This window comes from Littorina saxatilis, linkage group LG6 (genome assembly GCF_037325665.1).
Source record: "Littorina saxatilis isolate snail1 linkage group LG6, US_GU_Lsax_2.0, whole genome shotgun sequence".
In the NCBI taxonomy this organism is placed as follows: Eukaryota; Metazoa; Mollusca; class Gastropoda; order Littorinimorpha; family Littorinidae; genus Littorina; species Littorina saxatilis.
This window is the reverse complement of record NC_090250.1, coordinates 57232496-57240889: the sequence shown is the minus strand read 5'-3', so window position 1 is coordinate 57240889 and position 8394 is coordinate 57232496. Positions and strand designations below refer to the sequence as shown.

Below are 8394 nucleotides of genomic sequence, written 5' to 3'. Positions count from 1 at the left end.
CGCAGATAGTGTCACCATTTTAATTGACTTGAGTATTGCTTCTCCCGTCATGCGTCATTGCGGTGAAAAACTGAAAAACAACAACAATGATAACATAAGACCAAAACACTATTTGGCAAACGAGTCCGTACCACGGAACCACATACACCAATAAAACAATCTCCACTGATAACGCCCCACTAAGCATCCAAATATCGGAGCACGTAAAATGAAATTGAACAAAAGCAAGAGCACGTTGTGCCGATGAACCCCAAAAATAAAACCAACGACACGCATTCCACTCCACCTCACACAAACAAATTATCGAACAAATACCTCAAAGAAACTTTTAGAAATAAAATGACTGTACTTACAACATGTGAGCGTACATTAAACTAAAGATGTTTCAGAATCAGTACAAATGGCGGCTGCCAAACCAAAAAGGGGGAAGGGAAGTCACCCAACACAAACCAAGGAAAAACAACTCTTGGATACAGAACAGTAAGCCTCCCGTAAACCATCACAGATACTGTCAGGCTTTTACACACAGTACAAACACCCTTCCATTTGAACGCTCACCGAACGGAAACATCCTAGGTGCCCTACGTAAAGAGCGAGCAATTTTCAAAGAATTAATTTTGCGGATTGTCTCCTCACACAATCGGACCGTGGTGCGTTTAGGCGCTAGACCTAACTTTTAAAATCTAAATAATAAATTGACAGCTTGTTACACAAACATTCTTAAATCATAAAAGAATTCTTTTTTCATCAAGACAAGATCAGTACAATTCGAAGTTTTGAAAGTTTGAAAAAAGTTTAGAAGCAGGGTCACGCAAGGTCGTGGTTCTCGTAGCAAACGACGGTTTGTTAGCATCGCCAGTTCCTCTGAACAGTCAAAAGCCATCGCTAGAGTTCTTGTGAACCTCATCCGTTTGTTTCGTGCATAGTCAGAGGTACATAATAACGTGCTATTGCAGATAAGCTCACAGCGAGCTGCATTCAAATTACAAACTGACGACTGCATTGTGAAAAGGGAAAACTGGATCACACGGGTTCACGATGGCTCAGGGGTAAGATAAACCATGCAAAAATAAATTCTTTGAAAATTGCTCGCTCTTTACGGAGGGCACCTAGGATGTTCTCAAGCGGTGAGTTTTTAAATGAAAGGGTGTTTGTACTGTGTGTAAAAGCCTGACAGTATCTGTGATGGTTTACGGGAGGCTTACTGTGCCTTTAAGTCTTTGACGTATAAACTACAACTAGAAATCAGGGGAGTCAAAGTCTAGACTCGGTGATTTCAGTTTGCCTGCAGGAACCGAGACGTGGCCCTCCCACAACAGTCATTTTTTGTCTGATAAGAAGAAGAAATAATATAATGGTCGGAGAATGGAAACTGAAAGGAGCGAACAGATCAAGACCGGGTGATATTTTTTATGCCTGCAGATACTGCGAAGAGTCTCTTGTACTGCAGTCATTTGTGACTGATTAGAAGAAGAAATGATAGAATGGTAAAATAAATGGACAATGAAAAAAATGTAAACAATCTAGACTGGGTGATTTGTCTTGCCCGCAGGCCCTGTGGCGAGTGGCTTTTACAACAATCAATTTTGACTGCTAAGCAGAAAATATGCACTTTCTTTACATTACTAAATTTTATCTTTCGGGCTTTCACAAAAGTTGGATCTAAGACAAAGACCAACATAGTTTAATTTTGAATGTGGATCCCTCCAGCACTCAATCATTTAAACAGACGGAGCAAAATCAGAGTGAAAAAACCAGAGCTTTAAGAGAAGGCCGTCAGAATAGATTTCCATAATCGCGTCCGCACGAAGTCAACGTCTAGCCATTCCGTTGTTGGTCAAAAATGTATGTAGTATATGTATTATCAATCACCACCGAATGTTCCGGAAGCTTCAAGAGCGCAACAGCTTTTTCTCAGAAAAGCGGGAGAGAAAAAAGAAGAAAAATGAGAAAAGAAAAATAAAGAAAGAACGAAGGAAAGAAAGAGAGAATCAATTATAAACACCTACAGATGTTCCGGTAGGTTTCCCGAAGGTTACATTTGTGGTTTAGACAAGAACACAAGAACTACTAAGAAGAAGAAAAAGTATTAGTTGAATAACCCTAACCCTAACCCTAACCCTAACCCTAACCCTAACCCTATATATCAGCTGTAAAAATCGCTTACAAATACTCTGGTAGTTTCCCGAAAGGTCTGTTTTAAAAAAGAACCAAAGAAAGAAAACGAAAGAAAAGAAATGGAAACCAAATTGCGGACATTGCAGATTGAAGCAAGAGACGTACGCCGAAATCGTTATGTCTGCAATCAGATACTTTCTTTGCGAATTTATTTTTCTTGCAGAGATGCCAAAGTCTTCATCAACTCCTAATTAACTGTCCCTGATACTTCCCCTCAAAAGCAAAATAATCTTCCACTCGGTAAATAAACAAGCCAGAAACGAGAAAGAAGATGAGAATGTAAAGAGTATGGGTATCTCTCAATACAACACATCATTGCTAAGCCACACAGGTCATTACGTCATTGCTAAGCCACACTGGTCATTACGTCATTGCTAAGCCACACTGGTCATTACGTCATTGCTAAGCCACACTGGTCATTACGTCATTGCTAAGCCACACTGGTCATTACGTCATTGCTAAGCCACACTGGTCATTACGTCATTGCTAAGCCACACTGGTCATTACGTCATTGCTAAGCCACACTGGTCATTACGTCATTGCTAAGCCACACTGGTCATTACGTCATTGCTAAGCCACACTGGTCATTACGTCATTGCTAAGCCACACTGGTCATTACGTCATTGCTAAGCCACACTGGTCATTACGTCATTGCTAAGCCACACTGGTCATTACGTCATTGCTAAGCCACACTGGTCATTACGTCATTGCTAAGCCACACTGGTCATTACGTCATTGCTAAGCCACACTGGTCATTACGTCATTGCTAAGCCACACTGGTCATTACGTCATTGCTAAGCCACACTGGTCATTACGTCATTGCTAAGCCACACTGGTCATTACGTCATTGCTAAGCCACACTGGTCATTACGTCATTGCTAAGCCACACTGGTCATTACGTCATTGCTAAGCCACACTGGTCATTACGTCATTGCTAAGCCACACTGGTCATTACGTCATTGCTAAGCCACACTGGTCATTACGTCATTGCTAAGCCACACTGGTCATTACGTCATTGCTAAGCCACACTGGTCATTACGTCATTGCTAAGCCACACTGGTCATTACGTCATTGCTAAGCCACACTGGTCATTACGTCATTGCTAAGCCACACTGGTCATTACGTCATTGCTAAGCCACACTGGTCATTACCTTCTCCTTGATTAGTTCATCAACTTGTCCTGAGGCGACTCAACATAAATAGCTATCATTTTCTTCTATGTTGATAACGGCCAACGTTGATAACGGCCAACCCCCCAGGTGGTTAAATGGTGTCCTTGTTCGTGTCTGATTACTTCTTCTGCAGGCGTTTGCTATCATGTTTTGATAAATCAAGAAATTATAATCTCTTCTCATTAGTTTCGTTGCAAAAACATCAAGTGCGTCAAGGATTATTAACATAGTTTTGTTTGTTTCCTTTCGTAAGCCTATGTCTTCCTTGATAAAATAGGAATAAGGATGAAGTGAAATTGTACAGAAAATTAGAAAAGCGGAAAAAATGTCAGACTGCACTGATCCAAAATGTCAGACTGCACTGATCCAAAATATCTCAGACCAATCCATTCGCAAGCTCTCCGTTTAATCAGAGGGGATTTATCGAATCCTAACGGATGGGTTTAATATAGCTGGAATATATTACTCTACACAAAGTACGTACCCCCCCGGAAGAACAGAGAGAAATGCGGGTAAACAGAAACTTGTGCTAATGTCTTGGCCTTCCCAAGGACGATCAAGTAAACGGACCTCCCCTGTGGGAGAGTAATGAAGGGAGATAACCACGCCTCATTCGCATCTTCTATGTCTTCCCTGTAGGTGTCCTCGGGGGCGATTATAACGGTTGTGAAACATGGATGGGCGTAGGGGGGAAAGAGGAGAGGGCGCCGGTTTGCATAGACATAGTGTTACTACCTCAAGTTTACACAAGCACGCTGAGACATAGTGTTACTACCACAAGTAGAGAGCAAGTAGAGAGACGGACACAAGCACGCTGAGACATAGTGTTACTACCACAAGCAGAGAGCAAGTAGAGAGAAGGACACAAGCACGCTGAGACATAGTGTTACTACCACAAGTAGAGAGCAAGTAGAGGGACGAACACAAGCACGCTGAGACAGTGTTACTACCACAAGTAGAGAGCAAGTAGAGAGACGGACACAAGCACGCTGAGACATAGTGTTACTACCACAAGTAGAAAGGAAGTAGAGAGACGGACACAAGCACGCTGAGACATAGTGTTATTACCACAAGTAGAGAGCAAGTAGAGAGACGGACACAAGCACGCTGAGACATAGTGTTACTACCACAAATAGAGAGCAAGTAGAGGAACCCCCTCTTTAACCTCGTCAAACAGTATCCTATCGATCACCACGCCTTTGCAGACGACAACCAGTTGTACAAAGACAGTGAGATTGATCAAATTGATACCACTGTGAGTGAAATGGAAGACTGTGTTGTTGCTGTAAAGGCGTGGATGACGGCCAACAAACTACAGCTAAACGACTCGAAAACTGAATCCATGCTTGTCAGGTCCCAGTACAGATCTTTCCCTGAAAATTCTTTGCCTTCTAGCATTCATGTCGGCGATAGCGACGTCAACTTTGTCTCTTCTGTGACTAATCTTGGCGTTACCTTCGACCACTTCCTCAACCTTTCCCAGCACGTCCAAAACATCCGCACAATTGCGTACAGTAACTTAAGGAAAATCAGTTCTATCCGCCACTATCTTACCCCCCAAGCCGCGCAAACTCTAGCCTGTTCTCTAGTTCTATCCAGAATAGACTATTGCAACAGCCTGTTCTATGGCTGTGATCAAAAACTTGTCGAGTCACTCCAAAAGGTACAAAACTCTGCCGCCAAATTGATATATCGTTCTAAGAAGTTTGATCATGTCACACCACTTCTTCGTTCCCTTCATTGGCTTCCCGTGTCCGCTCGTGAAGATGGCCCTAAATACCTCAAGGAACTGCTCGTCACATTATGACAATCCCTCTGACTACAACCTCCGCTCACGCGCTGACAGTCGCAAACTGGAAACTCTCGAGCGAAGCTTGTCTTCTTTTGGAGATCGCTCGTTTGCTTCTGCGGCTGCCATTGTCTGGAATTCTCTCCCTTCCTCCGTTCGCCATTCTGCTTCTAAGGACTCTTTCCGCAGTTCCCTTAAAACGCACCTTTTTCGCGAATCCTTGTAAATTGTCCTTGCCATCTTTATAGACTGTTAGAGGTGAAGTTAGATTCGTTGTTTGAATGTGTCTTTTTTGTATAGTTGCTTCAGCTTTGATTTAGCCATAGGGTTGTGTATGAAATTTGCATTAATTTTAGTCTTTCTTTTTCTTGCTGAGTGTATGTACAGTCTAGAGAGGAGACGGACATGGTGTGAGCTTGTCTAGGGGGGTATATGAACATCTCAGTGGCAGGGGGATGAAAGCACTTGCTAATGAGTGGGAGTGTGTATGCGCGTGGTGTGCACGAGGATGTATGCACGTGAGTGATATTTGTAAATGTGTATTATGATATCATCTTTGTATTTATATTATTGAAATTGTTATATCTCGATGTACAGCGCTAAGAGCATAGTAAAATTTGTGAAGCGGCGCTATATAAGCTATCTTTATTTTTATTATTATTATTATTATTATTATTATTATCATTATTATTATTATTATTATTATTATTATTATTATTATTATTATTATTATTATTATTATTATTATTATTATTATTAAGCACGCTGAGACATAGTGTTACTACCACAAGTAGAGAGCAAGTAGAGGGACGAACACAAGCACGCTGAGACATAGTGTTACTACCACAAGTAGAGAGCAAGTAGAGAGACGGTCACAAGACGGGGGGTGAAAGTGTAGATGATGGTGGTGTGCGTGTGGAGGGGGGGGGGTGTGAAAATGTAGATGGTGGTGGTGTGCGTGTGGACGAGGGGGAGGGGGGTGTGAAAGTGTAGATGATGGTGGTGTGCGTGTAGAATGGGGGGGGGGGGGAATGTAGATGGTGGTGGTGTGCGTGTGGACGAGGGGGGGTGTGAAAGTGTAGATGATGGTGGTGTGCGTGTAGAAGGGGGGGGAATGTAGATGATGGTGGTGTGCGTCTGGAGGGGGGGTGAAAGTGTAGATGATGGTGGTGTGCGTCTGGAGGGGGGGATGAAAGTGTAGATGATGGTTGTGTGCGTGTGGAAGGGGGGGGGGTGGAAGTGTAGATGATGGTGGTGTGCGAGTGGAGGGGGGGGGGTGAAAGTGTAGATGATGGTGGTGTGCGTGTGGAGGGGGGGGGGTGAAAGTGTAGATGATGGTGGTGTGCGAGTGGAAGGGGGGGGGGTGAAAGTGTAGATGATGGTGGTGTGCGTGTGCAAGGGGGGGGGTGAAAGTGTAGATGATGGTGGTGTGCGTGTGGAGGGGGGGTGAAAGTGTAGATGATGGTGTGTGCGTGTGGAGGGGGGGGTGAAAGTGTAGATGATGGTGGTGTGCGTGTTGAGGGGGGGTGAAAGTGTAGATGATGGTGGTGTGCGTGTGGAGGGGGGGGGTGAAAGTGTAGGTGATGGTGGTGTGCGTGTGGAGGGGGGTGAAAATGTAGATGATGGTGGTGTGCGTGTGGAAGGGGGGGTGAAAGTGTAGATGATGGTGGTGTGCGTGTGGAGGGGGGTGAAAGTGTAGATGATGGTGGTGTGCGTGTGGAAGGGGGGGGTGAAAGTGTAGATGATGGTGGTGTGCGTGTGGAGGGGGGTGAAAGTGTAGATGATGGTGGTGTGCGTGTGGAAGGGGGGGGTGAAAGTGTAGATGATGGCGGTGTGCGTGTGGAGTGGGGGGAGTGAAAGTGTAGATGATGGTGGTGTGCGTGTTGGGGGGGGGGGTGGAAGTGTAGATGATGGTGGTGTGCGTGTGGAGTGGGGGGGTAAAAGTGTAGATCATGGTGGTGTGCGGGTGGAAGGGGGAGGGGGTGAAAGTGTAGGTGATGGTGGTGTGCGTGTGGAGGGGGGTGAAAGTGTAGATGATGGTGGTGTGCGTGTGGAGGGGGGGGGTGAAAGTGTAGGTGATGGTGGTGTGCGTGTGGAGGGGGGTGAAAATGTAGATGATGGTGGTGTGCGTGAGGAAGGGGGAGGGGGTGAAAGTGTAGGTGATGGTGGTGTGCGTGTGGAGGGGGGTGAAAGTGTAGATGATGGTGGTGTGCGTGAGGAAGGGGGAGGGGGTGAAAGTGTAGGTGATGGTGGTGTGCGTGTGGAGGGGGGTGAAAATGTAGATGATGGTGGTGTGCGTGAGGAAGGGGGAGGGGGTGAAAGTGTAGGTGATGGTGGTGTGCGTGTGGAGGGGGGTGAAAGTGTAGATGATGGTGGTGTGCGTGAGGAAGGGGGAGGGGGTGAAAGTGTAGGTGATGGTGGTGTGCGTGTGGAGGGGGGTGAAAGTGTAGATGATGGTGGTGTGCGGGTGGAAGGGGGAGGGGGTGAAAGTGTAGGTGATGGTGGTGTGCGTGTGGAGGGGGGTGAAAGTGTAGATGATGGTGGTGTGCGGGTGGAAGGGGGAGGGGGTGAAAGTGTAGGTGATGGTGGTGTGCGTGTGGAGGGGGGTGAAAGTGTAGATGATGGTGGTGTGCGGGTGGAAGGGGGAGGGGGTGAAAGTGTAGGTGATGGTGGTGTGCGTGTGGAGGGGGGTGAAAGTGTAGATGATGGTGGTGTGCGGGTGGAAGGGGGGGGGTGAAAGTGTAGGTGATGGTGGTGTGCGTGTGGAGGGGGGTGAAAATGTAGATGATGGTGGTGTGCGTGTGGAGGGGGGGGGGTGTGAAAGTGTAGATGATGGTGGTGTGCGTGTGGAGAGGGGGTGAAAGTGTAGATGATGGTGGTGTGCGTGTGGAGGGGGGGTGGTGGTGTAGATGATGGTGGTGTGCGTGTGGAGTGGGGGGTGAAAATGTAGATGATGGTGGTGTGCGTGTGGAGTGGGGGGTGAAAATGTAGATGATGGTGGTGTGTGTGTGGAGGGGGGTGAAAGTGTAGATGATGGTGGTGTGCGAGTGGAGGGGGGGGTGAAAGTGTAGATGATGGTGGTGTGCGTGTGGAGGGGGATGAAAGTGTAGATGATGGTGGTGTGCGAGTGGAGGGGGGGTGAAAGTGTAGATGATGGTGGTGTGCGAGTGGAGGGGGGGTGAAAGTGTAGATGATGGTGGTGTGCGAGTGGAGGGGGGTGAAAGTGTAGATGGTGGTGGTGTGCGAGTGGAGGGG

General features: G+C 46.3%; 1 long non-coding RNA gene across 1 annotated transcript; it reads right to left on the bottom strand.

The window, feature by feature from the left end:
* On the bottom strand, positions 1–389 carry LOC138968212 (uncharacterized). The gene is made up of 2 exons (XR_011456105.1): positions 354–389; positions 1–70 (listed from the first exon to the last, which is right to left on the bottom strand). It is a non-coding gene; the product is annotated as an uncharacterized lncRNA (long non-coding RNA).
* Between the last annotated feature and the right edge of the window lie 8005 nt (positions 390–8394).